This window comes from Schistocerca serialis, chromosome 6 (genome assembly GCF_023864345.2).
Source record: "Schistocerca serialis cubense isolate TAMUIC-IGC-003099 chromosome 6, iqSchSeri2.2, whole genome shotgun sequence".
NCBI lineage: Eukaryota > Metazoa > Arthropoda > Insecta > Orthoptera > Acrididae > Schistocerca > Schistocerca serialis.
In genome coordinates, this window is record NC_064643.1 from 231,406,362 (window position 1) to 231,426,842 (window position 20,481).

Consider the following 20,481-nt stretch of genomic DNA (forward strand, 5'->3'; position numbering starts at 1 on the left):
AGAGCTGACAAGTGATAGAATTATCGCACAATCAGCTTGACAGCTAATGATTCCTGGTTGCTGAGAAGAATAATATACAGAGGACTGTAAAAGAAAATCGATGATGAGTTAGTTGATGATCAATTTGGCTTTAGGAAAGGTAAAGGCATCAGAGAGGCGATTCTGACGTTACGGCTGACAACAGAAGCAAGGTTAAAGAAAAATCAAAACCTGGAAAAAGACATTCGACGATGTAAAATGGTACAAGATTTTCGAAATTGAATCCAGAACTTACCTCTAAGAGAAATGATTTCTACAACTAAGTTATTCAGGTATGTCCTGTCAGCTATACCCAAAAATTATACTCTCGTAGTTGTTTTGTCCCACGTTCACAATTGTACGGAAGTTCTATTGTATCCCTTGCCAGAAAACTTTCTAGAAAGAATGTCTTCACTCCAGTGAAGAATAGAAAGTGTGGGAGAGGAAGACGCTATGGTCGGTCATAAGTCTCTCCTGAATTATTCAGGCAAGAGCACTACCCATGAAAGGTCACATTACGCGATCGAAAACCGGTCTGGACCACAGTTTTAACACAACAGCGTACATTCCGCTACAGTGTAAAAGGTTCTTTCAAGGAGCGTCTTGGTAATTGCCCACGTTTCTTCGTGTACGCCTACGTTCTGTCTAAGTAGATATGTTATGTTGTGCTTAAAAAGCTTTAATAAAAACGAGGACGTCGAAATTCCTCTACGAATAGGAGAAGTTACAATTTTAAACAAGAAATCCTTGGGCGGAATACATGTTGTAACACAACGATCAGTGAGTGCTATCATCTATATCATATCTGTAATTGATCATCTCCGTTGACGTCAGTTGCGTAAGTATTTGTTTATAAGTTCCGAAATGAATTACCTCCATTCACACTTGAATGTCAGACATCAGACAACTGATAATGTTACACTAAGATAAGATGTTGATGTACTTGTCAGAATAATAATGGGTAATCAAAAAGAACCTTATTAATTTCTTTGGACTTTGAAAACCAAATTTCGACAGAGGTAATAATAAATCATTCAGAGTACTAATTGCGTAAGCTGCATAGGCGACGTCGTAGAGGAGACAACAGTAGCAGTAAGGGCTCCCTATACTTGCGAAGAATGCCCTATGGAAAAAAGTTATATTGATTTATGTACGTTCTCTCCCGAATTTGTCTTTAAGGAGTTCAGAACATTTTGTTTTCGAAAAGGAATTCATCACGCTAAAACGACTGCTTATTATTCCCACGGATCGTTTGTGAAAACGGTTAATAGGAACAATAAATCGGCGCTTATTATCTTCCATGCTAAGACCTATAAGAAGTTGGTCAGTTCTACCCAGTGGCTTCCTTTTGCGTTCAATATCGCTCAGTATAAAGCTAATAAAATCTGACGTAGGGTAAAATGATTCTTTTACTTAACCATATATATCTCCAAAAATGCTACAGCTAAAATAGTAAAATTTGAGATTAATATGGACAATATATTATGGGCAATTTTTGTTTGAAAATGCGCTTCTAAACACATTTTATAATGATTAAAATTTTTAATTACCCATGTTTATATTACATACCTATTCTCGTAAACTAATCAAGGAATGAAACTGGAATTCCACAGTTTACAACTGCATAAGTGGCAAATAAAATGCGGGGAATAGAATTTTGTATAAGGTCATACTTGTTCTGATATTAATTTTTTGATTTTGTGTCACCCAGGACTGCTCCATTTCTCAAATTTTAAAGGATAACTCTTCTCAGAGGAAAGATAACAGAAAAGTTCTGCACAGGGTTATTCAGTAATTCGTAACAACTATGCCACATTTCAGGATGTCAGTGTGTACAGTTCTTAAGGAAACTACACTATAGCTAAAAAAAATTCTGTTTAGAGCAGTTCGGATTTAATGATTTGATTTCAGTTTTTGGAGATATTTCTATACCTCTTGTGATTAATGCTGTCCATTTCCGTAATCTTTATTCTCTTCCTCGTCTTTAAGGAGTAATCCCTTCCCTTGCCTCCTTTGCCTAGCCAACTTTTGCGTTTTTTCTTCTCCTACCGAGTTTTGTCCAGTCACACTTCATCGATGCTTCTGAGTGTCCTCAGTGTGAAGGCACCTCGATGGAAGCCTAGTTTCTGCAGGCACTTCATGCTACCTTCATTTCCACCGTTGAACACTAGACAGGCATCACATACAGATATATTCACAACAGTTGGGGACACAAATACTGCTTTTGGACAATGCATCCATATAGTGTAAGTGTAGCTATCTGTATTCAGTGTTTTCCCATGTACACATTATTTTCAGCGGTGCAGCATTGCCTAAGCACCGGAAAATTGGTTTTATAACACTTAAAACAACAAGTGGCCAACCACGTTTGCAGGTGTATGTTTTTCCACAGGCTCCTGCCTGAACGTATTTGGACCACGATATAACACAAAACGAATGTTGAGGATTATCATCTGTAGAAAGTTTGTGAAAAAACATTGCCCACACGGCTTGCTCCATTGTTTTCAGACTATGTAAATTATAACAGGTAACTTTTCCGTAATACATTTGTTAAGTGTGAATTTCCTTGTCTGTCAGTCTGTTAACACTTCCCAGTGCCTCTCCATCTTCTAATTTCTTTACCTTCCACTTCTTCCTTCAATCTGAAAAGTGTACTTCCCATTCGCTTTTGAACATGTTCCACACAATCCAGTTTTTCAATTTTAGTTGTGATCCATAAGGATTGCTCCCTAAGAAAGACTCAAAAGCACTGGAATCTCCATCGCCTAGGTACTTCACACATCTAAGACCATATTGTTCAACTGATGTTTGAAATATTAGTTTCATCCCAGCTGCTTCCATCCCAGACCCCTGGTCATTCTTGCTGCACTTTGTGTTCCTGTTGCCACCTTTCTCCTTCACGGCCATCATTGTTCTTTCTTGTGTCACATTAAGAGTAATGTTTGCTCATTACTTTGAAGTCTAAGATTTTTCCTGCATTCACAGTAATGACAGATAATATACCATGAAGAGATGTATAGCCATTCTTCATCCAAGATTCATCACAAGGGAGACACATCTGCCTTCACTACACGGTGTCCTTCTTCAGTTTCATTGTTAATATTTGCATCTTCCTCAACAGCTGCTTTTATGTCCTCCTTGCACTCAACTTCAAGGGCGCTGAGAAGTGTTCTGTTGTAATCAGTGAATCTAGTCAGTGGTGCAGGCATGTTCACCAAGCCACAAAACAAATTTGTGGCCTCTCTGCCTACACCTAAGCATCCCATGACGTAACACAGCCTTGTATTCGCCTCATACATCTTCCCATGGAGAGCAAAAATCTTTAACTGAACATCATATTTACAAACATTACGCGAAATAATGTGTATTACTTACAGTGCCAGTTCTGCCACTGTCATAATAGAGTCTAAGGACCTTTGATCCACAATTACCACACACACATGAAACATTAAGCACATGGGCAAGAATTTCTAAGTTAATTAATCTTAATGTACTGGAAAACCGGTCATGGCACGGTAAACAGCATCCTCAATTACTTCACTAATTTAATTCTTTGATGAACTCAGTAACTTTGTTGAGATTTCTTCTTCACACTTAGGAGCAGCATCTCTAACACTTTTATTTAAATTTCCTGTTCTTTCTACGCTTTAAGTTCGACGTTTCCTCTCTTTTATGATATGCGTCCACTGTTACGACCCATTTAGAGCAAAACAGGTTGATACATACAAACCTGAAATAACTTGTAGCACGTGGTTAAAAAAACGCTCGTATAGAAAGGAACAATCAAAGGTCGCGCGGTTCCAGACTGAAGCGCCTAGAACCGCTCGGCCACACCGAACGGCACGACAATGAGTGAACGAAAAACTAGCGCACAATAAATTTCTAGCGTCAAGAAGGTGTGGATCACAGGGTAGAGAGAGGGGGCGTGGCAGGCTCAGATGCACAAACAAACTTTCTTAAAACATATTTCTAGGCAGAATTTGACTATGAAACACTGCAATGTTATTCTTAAGGAATGATGCTAATAAATTTTGCAATAATAATTCGACTTTTTTCGAAATTTTGCCATACATCTGCCCTTAAAGCTACCCCAGATTCTTTGATGTTGTCTTAGCTTATTAACTCGCCCTTGGCGAATTTGTGGTCTCTTGAAATTTAGCCCAACAAGAGCGAATCGCGAGTTATAAAAAGTAACTTGAGTAAGGGTTGGAAGAACATCGACTTAGCCCATCGCAGGCAGCGTCTTAGATATAAACGCGGAAGGCACCCCTGTAAGATTAAAATTGGTGATAATGTGTTTATATGTTAATTCGCCATGACCTAGGACGACAGCCAGAACCTACTGGTAATCTGTGTCCCCGACTAGTAGGCCCATGTTGGATTCTTCAGTTACTGAGCCCAGCTAATGTATTAGTACGTAACCTTAAGACTGGAAGGTTATCTGGGGTACATGTTAGCCAGGTCAAGGAAAGTCGAGAGTCTTTGCCCTAAATCGCGGTACGGTACAGCGTAGGAGCTTTGATGGGGGAGATTGAGCCATGTCTGCTTTTCTATCGATATCTTTGACTAACATATTAAGCACAGAGCCCTCTGGTGTGGCGGCTCCGGGGGTAGTAGCCAGTTCGGTGGGCAGTAAGAGCTGAAGAACGAAACTGTAACGAGCTTTCCGCGGGGTCTCTTCGCCGTGGTCTTATCTATTGGTGAGCGACCAATACTGGAGTCATGTTAGCCGGTGGCTTGTGCAATGATTTATCAGGAGGGCGCCAAGCTGTTAGGGCAGTGTTCATTGTCATTTTGGTCTGTCTTCCTTCTGTTTGGTACAGATGCCCGTGTCTCTATGGTATTCGAAGGGCATTGTGAATGCCGCATTTGGTGCACGTTATAGACTGAATCATTGGTTGACATCTCATTATAATTTGTTATATGTTAACCTTAATTATCAGAGGTGCTTGTGAACATTTGGACAGCGTAAAGCGCCGTGTTCTAGAAGAAAGCTTAGTTTGAAGGTTGGTGCTCATTGGTGTAACCATTACTTGTTGTTGTCCGCCTTCCATTAATTCTTCTGATTTTTAAAGTAAATGATCGGTCACGCAATTTTCAATTGGAGGTGCAGTGAAACTTTTATTATTATCAGTTACGACAGATGTTTAAATGATCATGCCAGAATGTGTGTCAGTTTTGCTATTTTATTGGCCTGTTTATAATTAGCTTATGTTGTTCTGATGTCTTTGAAGGTAATGCTAAAGGCTTACACTGTTCAAGAGGTTATATAGAGCTTCTGTTACATTTAAGTGTTTCATACAAATTTTAGTCTGTTCCCAGAAGCGAACCGATATGGAATGATACGTGTAAGGATGAGCTTTCAATGTCATGTCAGTGTTCTTGTAGCTGCTTTAATGGTTTGCCAAATGGGAAAATTTTTCCGATATTACTCATTTATTGCTGAAATTATTGTTTTAAAATATTTGTAACTGGTTTCTTAAACATTTTGTTAACTTATTAAATGGTTCAAATGGCTCTGAGCACTATGGGACTGAACTTCTGAGGTCATCAGTCCCCTAGAACTTATAACTACTTAAACCTAACTAACCTAAGGACATCACACACAGCCATGCCCGATGCAGGATTCGAACCCGCGACCGTAGCGGTCGCGCGGTTCCAGACTGTAGCGCCTAGAACCGCTCGGCCAATTCGGCCGGCTGTTAACTTATTAAAAACTCAATTAAGTTGTCATAATTTTCGGTAAGAGATAAGATTAATTAATCGTACCCTAAGACTTATTTATTTGATGCACATCTGTGTGTTGGAATTATGTCTCATTAAAATTATTTGTGCTGCAGGAAACTGTCGTTAATAATTGCTGGTACGTGTTACCCAGGATCGTGTCCCACTTACTCATGCCTCGTCGGTTCAGTTAGACCGCCGTTTACGTCATCTGGAGAGCATACCCTTGAAAGTTCTCGCCACTGTATGTCTTCTGCGGTGTTCCTCCAAACGCAAGAGTACAGCTTAACGTTCAATAAGTTTATACGTAGGATAATTCTGAATTTGTGTTCGTTAGCTTCTGGCCTTCACATTAAGGAAATTTTGATGAGACGGGGTCCTAGCATATAATTTCATCTGTTGTAACTTAATTATTCTGTTATTGGAAAATGTGTTAAGTCTTCAGTTGATGTGGTTTTCCTAGCATATACTTTCGTCTGTTGTAACTTAATTAATCCTGTTACTGGAAAATGGGTTAAATCTTCAGTTGATGTGGTTTTCCTCGGTTTAAAATTTTCTTATCAAGATGGTGGTGTTATATCGTTTTTCATTGTATTAAGTATGGTTTTAGGTTTTCTTTTTTAATCAGTGACGTTTAAATCATGTTTTATTCTCACCGCTTGGTAGTTAAGGCCGTTCGGATCTGCTCTGGTACTGTAAATTTACGTTTGCCTTCATTACTACTTTATCTTTATTACATTCTGTGCCTTATGTAGGGTGTCATATTAGATTAAAGTTAACTTTAAATTTTCTGTAAATTGTTTAAAGAAACGAGTGTCCCCTTATTTGGCCTTTTAATTAATTTAAAAAAATAAATATATCCTTTATTGGATGCTAAGCGATTGAAACCGTGTAAAATAAATTTGTGTTCTACGGGTCAGTAAATAGCGCAAAATTCACACTGCCCCTGTACTTCTCAGTTTTAGTTCCTGGCTCAATTAAGAGGCTGTAATTGCCATAACTTCACACAAAATTCTATCTCGAAGAACTTCAAGCAGAACTTCAAGTCTACAGCCAGCGTCGTGTGCAAACGATCGAATTTACAGGTTATGCAGGGAAGACCAATAACAATGCAACTGTTTATTATACACTGTATAGTCACGTTATTGTGACCACATATCAAATGGGATAATAACCACTTTTTGCGGCGAAATACGTGTAGGAAGAAGATGAGTGAGTTTCTGCAAGGTGCCGACAGGGACGTGGCGCCATGCTAACTCCAGTGACGTTGTCAACTGAGCTAGATTTATCGCTTGAAGATCCATGGCCCGAACAGTCCGATCGAGGTTGTCCCACAGATTCTCAGTTGGGCTCCAATACGGGGAGTTTAGGGGCCAGGGGAATACGAGAACCTCATCGTACTAGCAGATGCCATCGTGCCGAGGCTAAAGAAACGACCTGTTGAGGGGACAAGATTTCCAAAAAGATGAGGTCATTCACGAAATGCCACGAAAACATTCCCCATACCATAAGGCTCCAGCATGGTTTCAGGGAGTTTGCTTTCAGACGTTTCACGCCATATAAGTCAACGGCATCTGCGAGGCGGAGCGTAAAACGTGATTCATTTGAAAAGGCAACCTTTCATCACTCAGTGGACGCCCAATTGCAGTAATGGAATGCAAACTCTAGCCGTCGTTGCTAGTGAACAGCAGTCAGCCTGGGTGCATGAACGAGGCACCTGCTACAGAGCCCTATTCGCAACATTCACTGAACTGTCATTGAGGGGACATTGTTGGCAATCTGTTTCATCCGGGCAGTGACACGTGTATTCGCCCGTACGCATTTGCATAGCCGTCGTTCACCTGCAACTATGGCTCATGATACACAACAGTTTCCCCGGAGTCATTTGAAAAGGCAACCTTTCATCACTCAGTGGACGCCCAATTGCAGTAATGGAATGCAAACTCCAGCCGTCGTTGCTGGTGAACAGCAGTCAGCCTGGGTGCATGAACGAGGCACCTGCTACAGAGCCCTATTCGTAACATTCACTGAACTGTCATTGAGGGGACATTGTTGGTAATCTGTTTCATCTGGGCAGTGACACGTGTATTCGCCCGTACGCATTTGCATAGCCGTCGCTCACCTGCAACTATGGCTCATGATACACAACAGTTTCCCCGGAGTCGGTTCTGGATATCGCCATTTTGCTACGCAAGGTATTCTTTAAAGACGGCCATTAGGAAATGGTTCCCACCTTGGCCCGAATGCCAATGATCATATCCTTTCCGAAGTTACATAAATCACTCCTTCTCCGCGTTACGATAGTGACTGTGCTCTCCTTTCCAAATTCCACGTCACGCTATATATATTGTCCCCTGCTGGTACTGTCACCTGCGAGTGTGTGTGGTTAATGCACTTTGACGTCCAATATAGGCGGTCGTCACATTAATGTCATTGGACCATATAAGAACATAATCGGATGCAAGTCTACTTTGAATGTGGAAAAGAAAGAGCGTTTTATTTTCGCCGAACTTTAAAATCTTTTCTCTTTGTCGTGCTGCCATGTTAAAATTGGGCCCGAATGCCAATGATCATATCATTTCCGAAGTTACATAAATCGTTCCTTCTCCGCGTTACGACAATGACTCTGCTCTCTTTTCCAAATTCCACGTCATGCTTTATACAGGGTGTTACAAAAAGGTACGGCCAAACTCTCAGGAAACGTTCCTCACAAACAAAGAAAGAAAATATGTTATGTGGACATGTGCCCGGAAACGCTTACTTTCCACGTTAGCGCTCATTTTATTACTTCTCTTCAAATCACATTAATCGTGGAATGGAAACACACAGCAACAGAACGTACCAGCGTGACTCAAACACTTTGTTACAGGAAATGTTCAAAATGTCCTCCATTAGCGAGGATACATGCATCTACCCTCCGTCTCATGGCATCCCTGATGCGCTGATGCAGCCCTGGAGAATGGCGTCCACAATACGAGCACGAAGAGTCTCTACATTTGGTACCGGGGTTGCGTAGACAAGAGCTTTCAAATGCCCCCATAAATGAAAGTCGAGAGGGTTGAGGTCAGGAGAGCGTGGAGGCCATGGAATTGGTCCGCCTCTACCAATCCGTCGGTCACCGAATCTGTTGTTGACAAGCGCACGAACACTTCGACTGAAAAGTGCAGGAGCTCCATCGTGCGTGAACCACATGTTGTGTCGTACTTGTAAAGGCACATGTTCTAGCAGCACAGGTACAGTATCCCGTATGAAATCATGATAACGTGCTCCATTGAGCGTAGGTGGACGAAACTATAATCAGCTCTACCATGGAAATTAAGCGTTTCCGGACACATGTCCACATAACATATTTTCTTTATTTATGTGTGAGGAATGTTTCCTGAAAGTTTGGCCGTACCTTTTTGTAACACCCTGTACACTGTACCCTGATGGTACTGTCACCTGCGAGTGTGTGTTGTTAATGCACTTTGACGTCCGATATAGGCGGTCGTCACATTAATGTCACTGGACCATATAAGAACATAATCGGATGCAAGTCTACTTTGAATTTGGAAAAGAAAGAGCGTTTTAATTTCGCAGAACTTTAAACTATTTTCTCTTTCTCTTGCTGCCATGTTAAAATTAGATACTCGCGTAAAAAAACAGCGGCGTTTGCAGAAATTCTTCTCACAAACAAGCTCACTGTTGTGGCAGAATCCTCAACCATTAAACCAAAAAGCTGAGGAAAGTTCATGTTTGGTTTAGAAATAAAGGTGAGATTGCCTCAGATACGTTATTTCGTGTACAAACCCATCCTAATTATTATTTTACCAGCTGTTGGTGAGCCACAAAATAGTCACATAATTTCATTAAAATTGTAACTACTCATCTAGCGCATTGGGTAAGGTAGTTTCAGTGATGACTACACTTAGGTGAGGGGGGAGGACGGGGAGATTAGTTTTTAACGTCTCATTGACACCGAAGTCGTTAGAGACGGAGCAGAGGCTCAGATTGGAGATGGAAGGGGGTAAAAACAGCCGTGCATTTTCAAACGGACTATCTAGGAATTTTTCCGAAGCGGTTTAGAGAAACCACGGAATACCTAAATCAGGATGGCCTCCCGAATGCAAGTCCAATGTGCTAACTATTGCGCCACCTCGCTTGTTTTCACTGGGCAAACGGAAGTCAATTAAATAACGATATGACCTTATACAGACGGTGGTAGCATCTCGTACACAAGAAGTAAAAGGTCCATGGACTTTCGGAGCTGTCATTTTGTCGTTTGTACCTAGTTAATAAATGTGAAGAGGTTTCCGCCGTGATTATTGCCGCCCGACGGGAGTTAACAGACTTTGTACGCGTAATGATAGTTGGAGAAAGGCGTATGAGGCATTCTCTTTCGGAAGTCACTGGCGAATTCAATATTCCAAGATCCACAGTGTCAAGAGTGTGCCGGGAGTATAAAAATTTCAGTCATTACGTGACACCATGGACAATGCAGTGGCCGAATACCTTCATTTAGTGACCGAAGGTAGCGGTGTGTGCGTAGACTTAAAAGACGAATAACACTGAATGAAATAACTGCAGACATCAACGTGGTGCGTATGACGGACGTACAAGTTAGGACAGTGCGGCGGAATTTGGCGTTGAAAGGCAATGGTAACAGACGACCAACGGAAGTGCCTTCGCTAACGGGATAATACCGCCTGTGTTACCTCCCCTGGACTCGCGACTGTATCGGTTGGACCCTAGAGGACTGGAAAACCATGGCCTGGCCAATTGAGTCCACATTTTAACTGGTGAGAGCTGATGTTGCAGTTCGAGTGTGGTGCAGACGGCACGAAATCACAGACGTAGGTCGTGAACAAGGCACTGTACAAGCAGGCCGTGGCTCCATAATGGTGTGCGTTGTGTTTGCATGATATCAATTGATCATTTCCTGGAAATGGTTATGTTTGGTCACTTGGAAAGCATCTGCAGCCACACGCGGACTTGACGTTCTTAAACAACGATGGAATTAGTATGGATGAAATGATTTGGCTACCCACATCGCCAGACATGAATCCCATCGAACATTTTACGACGTTCGTGCGAGACCAGTTCGTGAACAAAATCCTGCGCCATCAGCACTTAGTTACACTTCCGCAACATGGCACCATGCTTCAAAAATATTTCGGACTGGCAGCCGGTCGTCGTAAACTTCATTGCACTTCAAATCCCAGACCATGAGTGTGCTTAAAACCCTTGTGCAGAGACAACATACGGAGTCGGATGCAGAGAAATTGCCTAAGGAACTAGCACATTTAAGGACGGTGTTCAAAGACAGTGGATACTCGACCCGGCAAATTAACAGGGCCTACTCAACTAGAGCCAGGAACCGGGAAGTGGTTAAAGAGGAGAACGCACCAGCCAAGTCCATAGCTTTTCTTCCCTTCGTTGAAAACATCTCCTTTAAACTAGCGAGCATTCTTAATAATTTTCACGTGAAAGTGGTGTTTCGTCCGCCTTCTAAGATTTCGGATTTCCTGGGATCGGTGAAGGATGACTTGTTACTGCGGAAGGCGGGAATTTACAAAATACCGTGTCGGTGTGGTATGGCCTATATAGGACGGACAACGCGGACAGTGGGAGAGCGTTGTACAGAACATCAACGTTGCACGCGCCTACTGAAACCCCGTAAGTCTGCAGTTGCCGAAAATTGTGTTTCTAATGGTCATTCATTGGAGTGCGACAAAACTTAGATTTTGGCCACAGCAACAAGATTTAGGGACTCCATTATCAAAGAGTCCGTTGAAATACGCATTACGGGAAATCTAATGAACCGTGACAGTGGTTACCAATTGAATAACGCATGGAATCTCGTCATCTCCGAAATTTGCTCGAGACGAAGACGCCAGAAGACTTCCATAGCTGCGGCCAGCGACAATACCGACAGCAGCTGAGTCATACAGTTCCACCAGCGAAGGCGCTATCGCTGGGCGGTGTTGTCTTTCTGTCTCCGCGACTGCAACGCATGCGCGGCAGTACTATCAGTGCACTATATAAGACGGAGCGGAGAGCGCCTTCGTTAATCCTCGTTTGGCTCACCTGAAGATGGCTGGCAGTTGTCCAGTCGAAATATCGTGCAATGAAGTTTACGACGACCGACAGCAAGCCCGAAATCTTCTGCGGGGCATTTCCAGCGACCTGATGACTCCCCCAAAAAAAAAGGCTTTAAAATGGCTCTGAGTACTATGGGACTTAACTGCTGAGGTCATCAGTCCCCTAGAACTTAGAACTACTTAAAGCTAACTAACCTAAGGACATCACACACATCCATGCCCGAGGCAGGAGTCGAACATGCGACCGTAGCGGTCGCGCGGCTCCAGACTGTAGCGTCTAGAAGCGCTCGGCCACTCCGTCCGGCGATGACTCCATGTCACATCGAGTTGCTGCACTGCTCTGGACAAAAGGAGACTCCCCATGAGGTACCCCACGACATTTGTCACTTCCATGTGTACAGCTCTGGGTTCTATCATTTGCCACAATTTTTTTTAATGCCTGGGCCTGTTTATAAGATGACAGGGACGTTATGAATATTTCGCAACAGCATACTTAAGGAAAAACTCTTCAAGTTATCGCTGGGAAACATGCAGATACCAGCACTGCATGGTCATCAACTCAGATGCTGTAAGCATTGGGGCAAAGTTGGTTCCACACTACATTTGATATCCAAATTAATTAAATTGTGAGAGTTGATACATTTATGACACTCTCCACTTAACCTATTGTTCTGCTAAGTGGTTTATGGTCCCCTGAGGGTTAATTTATGATCCCTTGTTGATAACCCATCCTTCCGAGAAAGCCACATGGCCCTTCCATACCTCCTTTATGACCCGACATAGACAGTTTCTGTGCACATGTCGAAACACTGACCACAGCAACTTGACATCCCAACACATACTTTATAAGCCTCCCGATCACAGCGAATCCATCACACATCCTCTACTAAGTATAATACTTCGACAGTAACTGAATGCTGATGACATCAAGCTATACTGAGCGAAAATCTGCGATCCATGTAGAAGCTCAAATTGCTTTTCTTGTGAGCAGTACCGGTGTCTCTTAGGAACAGAGACGTAATCGTCTTATAACCGTCCAACTGCTAAAAACACGATCGCCACGACCATATTACTGTCACCTTGCATAAAATACGTTATTGGTTCTACAGGCACACACAATTAATCGCTAACGATATCCATGTTAAAAACTGTAGGTGTTTAATAAATCTAGGTATGGTATTCCTTACAAGTGAAATGGTCTTCCACACAAATACCGCGACATTGAACATAAACGGCGATTGCAGGGTGTGTACTAAACAAACCGAAAGTTAGGATGCACGTCACCAGCGGTGTAAACTCGTAATAAAATCACCCTTCTCCCCAAAATTAGAAAGTGAGTAGCCTAAGGAACATACACACTTTCTAGCAGAAATTCTGTCAGCGATATGAAATCTAGTTTCTCCATTTAACCAGACACCTCTATAGAATACTATGGAGATAGTTTTTAGTGATTACAATCTCTAGTGCATCGTATACATTTCACTCTCATATATTGAAGCGAGTTACTTTATGTGAACCTATCTGTTAAGTACGTCAGTGCGGTTTTAGACTGTGGCTCAGCATCTTGTAACTCTTCATCAGTCTCTGTCCCACACACCCTGCAGCTCATTCCAATGTCATTCGGAACTGAGTGGATGTCCGAGAGCGCTGTATCTACCATTTTCTGCATTCAGCGTGCTTTTCTGCTGTAACATAGCCAAGCAGACTTTGACTACCGCTTCGTATACTGGCATACATTTTTTGCACCACGACTTCGAGGCCTGTGTCTGATGCTAAACCGAAATTAACATGTTTTGATTCGTTGGCTCTCTCAGAACGCTCGACACTGCATAGTGTAAACTATGCAGCTCCCACACAGCATCGTGGAGCGTTTCTGAGCAGCTGTCTATAGGCGATGATCTTCACGTTTGACCTCATCTTCCACAGTGATTGGGTAGCCAGATGTCTCGGTGTTCCGTTTCGAAGAGACCAAGAGCACTGAATCCTCATATTAGAGCCATGTATGCGATCACTAGTTGGTTTTGGCCATTTCAGGGAAGTGTTGTTCCCAACAAGACTCTCTCCATCCTAAAAAGGTGGTGTCAGTCAATCATTGTGTGGAAATCAACAGCATACCAGTGGATGAATAATATTGAAAACACACCGTCGATATGGTATGATCTACTATACACAATAGTTGATAGAGCGATGCATTTTAACAATTTTACCAGTTTTTTCGTAATTTCAACACTAACCAACGACACCCCCTCGTTTTTGGCTTGTTATTTTCTTTTTTTCAAATTCAGTGCTTCAATGATTGATGATTGATACTGTTTTCATATCGGTGTCATCTTCAACCATTACTCTTCACGGCCATTTTCGTACGGGAAACAATATACCGCAACCTCCACTGGCATTATCAGCAGGGTCTTCGGAATCACTATCCGCAATAGCAGCACACTAATCACTAGTGTCATCAACAATAGATGTTCTTTTTGCTGACATGATAAGTATATGACTTGTTCAATTAATTTAGGGAAGTTTAATCAACACGTCTGGACGCAATGGCGGAATACATGTAATTGAAGTTAGAGCCCAATTATCTTGCCATCACTCTCACCGGTGCTTGGAGCCCAAGCCGATAACCAAGGCGTTACGTTGAGATGACCACAAAATACTTTCTCCGATGTTGGTGAGCAGTGGCTGGCTCATGCTATGCGCTGGATTAAACCTTCACTGCTATTCTGTCTTTAGTCTCTCGCGGTTATCGCGATTATGCTGTTATCCTCTCCTTCCGCGGGTGGCAGCAGCGGTGGGTATCGATATTCGCACTTTGCACTATATTTGAACTGGTGCTTATCGTTTCCGGCTGAGCGGTGTGCGAGGAGTTGGTCGGTTGGCGTGGAGCAGTGAGGAATTCTCGGCGGGGCGTAGTTTGGCCGGGGCCCGCTGGCGGTCTCTAAGCGGTGTCGCCGTGTGTGGCGCTGTTCCCATTGCTACGAGCTCCGTTGCTCACCGACCGTGGACACAAAAGTTTAGTTTCGATTTAACCTACCAGCAAGTCAAGAGTGTTAACATTGTGTCGTTTGGAGCTCGTTGTCGGATGTTGGGATATTCCCGCGAGCAACAACGTGGTTTTCAAGTTGGAAAATTCTACCCATCCTCCAGTGGATTTTCACTGTATTTGGTTATTTGAATTGAAGTGCACCAGCGGTATCTTCTGCCTTGTAGCCGTTAACGTTCCGGTTACGTGCCCTGGGTGTTGGCGTAAGTTTCAGGCAGTGTAGTTTCCTTATTGTGTTGTTGCTGTCCAGCTCGTTGTGTAGTTTGACAGCTACGTGTATGATTGGTTGTGGGCGCCAATATCTTCTACGTTGTTCCGTTGAAATCCCTGTTCTGCCCTGGTCGGGTGAAGAGGAAGCTATCCTGTTGGTGGGTCCGCTGACTGTCGGTCGGGTTATCGTCGGATCGGGAATGGTTGGCCCGACTGCCTGTCTCACCTAAGCGAGCGTTAGTGTTTGAATTATAGGCCGACCCTCGAACATCTGGGCGCCCTTGTGTGTACTGCCTTTTTTTTTAATTTGTCTTGTTGTTGGTACTTGTATGGCTTCTAGCCGGTTTTGTGTTTTAAATTAGAGTTTTCTTACTCTTAAGGCTTTCACCCTAGTTTAAAGCACTGTTTCACGTAAGCCCTTTGGCATTTAAAAATTTTTTTGAATTTTTAAGTCTTCGGCCTTTAGCTGGTTTGAGATTCAGTTGTTTGTTCTTAAGGTCTTCATCCTAAATTAAAGAACTATTTCACGTAAGGACTTTGGTATTTAAAGAAAAATTGTTTTGGAGTTTTAAGTCTTTGGGCTTCAGCCGATATGAATTTGTTTACTTCAGGCTAGCTAAAGAACTGTTTTAAGATAAGGATGCGTTTTTCTGATTATGCTTGCGTTTTAAGTTATTGGCCTTCATCCGTTTTTAAATTAAAGTGGCTTTCAACTGATAATTAAGTCCCAAAGACTAAAGGTTTTTGTTAAAAAATTTTTGGGCGCTCTTGGAATGTTTATCAAATAATAAAGTTGTATGTTAGAGTGTAACTGAGAGTCCCTTATTTTGGCCCCTTTCCACAATTTATTCTATCTGTCCTGTCCTGGGTGTTAAACAGGGCATTTCAGTTGGACCATTATGGAATAGTCGTTCCTCTCATACGTTAAAAGCAGACGCAAGTGTCATTCTCCTAAGTAAGAGAAACTCTACCATGTGACATCTTACAGAGGCAAGGTAAAGTGAGAGGCTCATTGTCAGTGATGGCGCACTACTGCTTTGCAAATTGTACTGGCCTGGTGCCGTCACTCACAGTTTCAAGGTGCAGTGACCAGCGAGGTGTCATCTCCATCTGGTTCTACACGCTGACATGGACTGCTACTACGCGTATGCGACTCGAGTCACTAGGCTCAAAATGTTAATTGCCGTAGTCCAGATTTGAAAAGGAATGGCAGTTATTTTGTTTACGAAGGTAATGAACGTTCTTTAACCATGTCTTCTGTTCCCATCCTTAGGCAATCCAAAAATTCACACTCAAAATACTCCACGCATGTAATTAATATTCTTTTCAAACATGACTGAATAATAGTTTACGTTCACATCGAGAATTATTTTGTAAACATGGCTACATGCTGACATTTACAACGCTTTCTTGCTTTGAAAAACATATAGAGACGTGAGTTAGTAATTCCACCCCACCACCTTTCACCGATTTCACTAATAGAAATAATTCTGCTACTGAATATAGACAAGAGGATACCTTTCCAGAATTTTTTTTTCATCTTTTACGTTGTTGTCCGTCGGGAATTTAAAATTCCCTTGTAAATGATAAAAAATTTGAACTGCAGCATTGCGCACCTTAAAGGGTGGTAATGGAGGTCATTTTTCCTTTGATGTTGTAATTATATTTCTCACTGTTCTTTTAGAACTCCAGGGCATTGTTTACAACAAACTTCGTGAGGAAATAGTTATGCTGTGAAACAGTAATTAGAATGCCCTGCTTTTAACAAATGTCTACAAGACGATCGTGCCTGACCACTACGTATCAGTCTTTCAGCACGTTTTTCAGCAAATGAAGGCTTTGTTTCTTAAAGATGATTTACCGCAGAACATTATTCGATGTGGTATTATTGAGTGAGAGTAAACTTTCTGATTTGTATCTCCACAAGGTTTGCAATGATTCTAGGCGCCAATACGGCTGAATTAAGTCGTTTTAGGAGTTCCAAACCACGTTTATTCCAATTTAAATTCCCATCAGTTTGGACACCTTAAAGATTCAGTTTTCCTACATATTTGTTATTTTCTCACTTGTGATAGACGTATCATTGGTGTCGTGCCGCTAGATGTGCGAAACAGAATGTTACGCATCTTTCCAAAATTGAGGATGAGACAATTCGCGGAACACCCGTCAATAATACTTTTAAGAACGTTGTTTACCATTTCTTCTGTGTCTGTGTGAAGGCTTGTCTTGATTGCAGTGCTGGTACCATCTGCAAAAAGAACTAACTCTGCCTGTCGTTTAGTAGACTGAAAATCATTAACCTATATGAGAAACAGCAGTGCAGCTAAGATTGAGCCTTGCAGAATACCGTACTTGATTTCTCTCCAGTCAGAAATACGTCACCGGGCCGGACTCAATTGGTTGGATTACAAAGTACAACGGTCTGCAGTCTCGTTAAGTGTGACATCACCCACCAACCCCATAAAACTTCAGATTATCTTGGATAATAATGTGATTCACAGTCAAATGCATTAGAAGGATCGCATAAAATACCAACCGACGCAATTTTATTAGCTAATGATCACACATTCTTGTTAGTGAACATGATCCAGCGAAAAGCAGCGCGATTCGTCATGGGGACATTTAGTCAGCGCGAGAGCGTTACGGAGATGCTGAACAAGCTCCAGTGGCGGACACTTCAAGAAAGGCGTTACGCAATACGGAGAGGTTTATTATCGAAATTACGAGAGAGCACATTCCGGGAAGAGATGGGCAACATATTACTACCGCCCACATATATCTCGCGTAATGATCACAACGAAAAGATCCGAGAAATTAGAGCAAATACGGAGACTTACAAGCAGTCGTTCTTCCCACGCACAATTCGTGAATGGAACAGGGAAGGGGGGATCAGATAGTGGTACAATAAGTACCCTCCGCCACACACCGTAAGGTGGCTCGCGGAGTATAGATGTAGATGTAGATGTAGATGGAATTATCATTGGAGAAGCCTTTCTGAAACCCAAACTGTGATTTGCTGATGGCATTATTGCTGCGAAGGTGAGATACATAGTTGTGATCAGACGCCTTAAGAGGGCACACACAACATGGACTATGTTATGTTTCCAACTTACGTCAACCAAATGGTTCCAAGGCGGACATTCAATACCCAGACGGTGCTTTTAGCAGACGTACACCTGCATTCAGGCAGTATTCGGAGTATCGGCAGTATTCCAAGACTGCATCCAGACCATATTTATAGTCGCCAACGAGATGAGTCCAATTGGCCATTCTACTATTTATATTACTCGACGTTCACTGGATTCAGGACTAGAATAGTCTTCATAGGTTTATCTGCGCAACGTCACATTTAACAAACATTGGCACGCATAGTCATCGTACTTTAGTTGGGTGTTAATTAATATCTTTCTATGTTTATAAAATGTAGCTGCTTGATGCTGCCCTAACTTCAGCTGTTGTTTCTATAAAGCTATTTTTTCTGTAGTGCGGCTTTTCAAGCAATCCGCCTTACAACGAGCAACTACTTTAGGCGCAAAAGGATCCTCGCACTGCCACATTCATGTTGAAAACCACTAATATTTGTTGAATACACTGTGTCTGTTGACTACTATGCAGTGCATAAATCTGCTTAGAATGGGGCATTTCAAATATACTTACTAGAAGAATGTGTCCACATTCATTGACGGACTAGGAAATTAACTAAATATCGAAAATGGCCATTTGGTATACCGAAAAATTTATTGCACAATAAATACATGGAGAAAGTAATGTTTTTCTTTGGCTTCATCAAGGTCGTGGAGCTCCCCGCACAATCAACCAATGTCCTATGTGAGATACGATACCTGTAATTATGACCTCGAAATCGCAGAGTAGCGCCAGCATACAGTAGGACACTGGTAATATCTGATCAATGGCGAATGTGAGTTAGCTGTAATTTATGTTAGATTAAAACAACAGGCCGGAACTTTATCATCTAGGAATAATTTTTTTAGCCACTAAGCTGTTCAGCATGACACACAAACAATACTCACAGTTTAGATTTTTTCATTTCGTTTGCTCTTCATTTCCAGATGTACAGCAGCTCACCTGTATCTGATGAGGTAAGTTCTCTTTGAAGAAAGCATACTCTTCAAAAGCAGTTTCTGTGATGTTTGAAAAGTAGGAGAGAGGTACTGATTGACTTAGAGCTGCGATAGCGAGTCATCTGTGGCTCCCTGATAGGTCAGTCAAGTGCATAATGGCCTGCAGACAGCAAGAGTCACCGGATCGAAAACTGGTCAGGCTCACAGTTTTAATCTGCCAGGTAATTTCGCAATAGCGTACACTCTACCAAAGAGTTAAACATTGAGAATTGACTTGTTAATCGCCCACCAAATCTGACAACCTACCTGTAAGCAATATGTCATGCCATGAATCAGGTCACTGACCTGTAAACACGAGGAAATAAACCAACAATTTTCACAAAGTTTATATTATTCCAACTAGAAAACGTGGACCGTTAGGAGGTTGAAAGTTATAGGATGATAGGTATGCTTTTTCTCTGCCTCGTGACGAGTGGGTGTTGGATGTTCAAAAAATGGTTCAAATGGCTCTGAGCACTATGGGACTCAACTGCTGAGGCCATAAGTCCCCTAGAACTTAGAACCACTTAAACCTAACTAACCTAAGGACAACACGCACATCCATGCCCGAGGCAGGATTCGAACCTGCGACCGTAGCGGTCGCGCAGTTCCAGACTGTAGCGCCAGAACCACTCGGCCACCAGCGGCCGGCGTTGTGTGATGTCTTAGGTTAGTTAGGTTTAAGTAGTTCTAAGTTCTAGGGGACTGATAACCATAGATGTTAAGTCCCATAGTGCTCAGAGCCATTTTTGATAGGCATGCTTCTTGCTGAAAAATCTGATGTACACTTAATTACATTAGCTCTCATCTTGATTTTGTTGCACTTATTTTTGTGGAGACCAGTAAATTAAATTTTTGTTAGTCAGTTCGTGTTTGATATCTATGCACTGACTCTTACTTAGATGCTTGAAACGTGTAAGTACACATTGACAACGTACCTGTTTATTAGACTAAACTCATCATTTCATACCCAAGATTTTGGTCCTCCAAATAGTACCATCAAAAATCCCAACAAATTTCAGACCACTAGCTGAAATAGACTTTTATGTATAAAGTAAACATGTCAGAACATTTAATTCTTGGGCTGGCAAATTCTCTTCAAAATTAAATTTGATCAATGCCTCGCCTTTGGTTTCTTTAATACCTTCCATTTGTGTAATATTCATAATATTCTTAGTTTAGACGTTCCTCATCTTCTCTCTTCTTTCTCTGGTTACTCCCTCTCCTTCCGGCGTCACAATTTCCTCAATGATTCACATTCCAGCTTTGGCTGGTCTCATAGTAA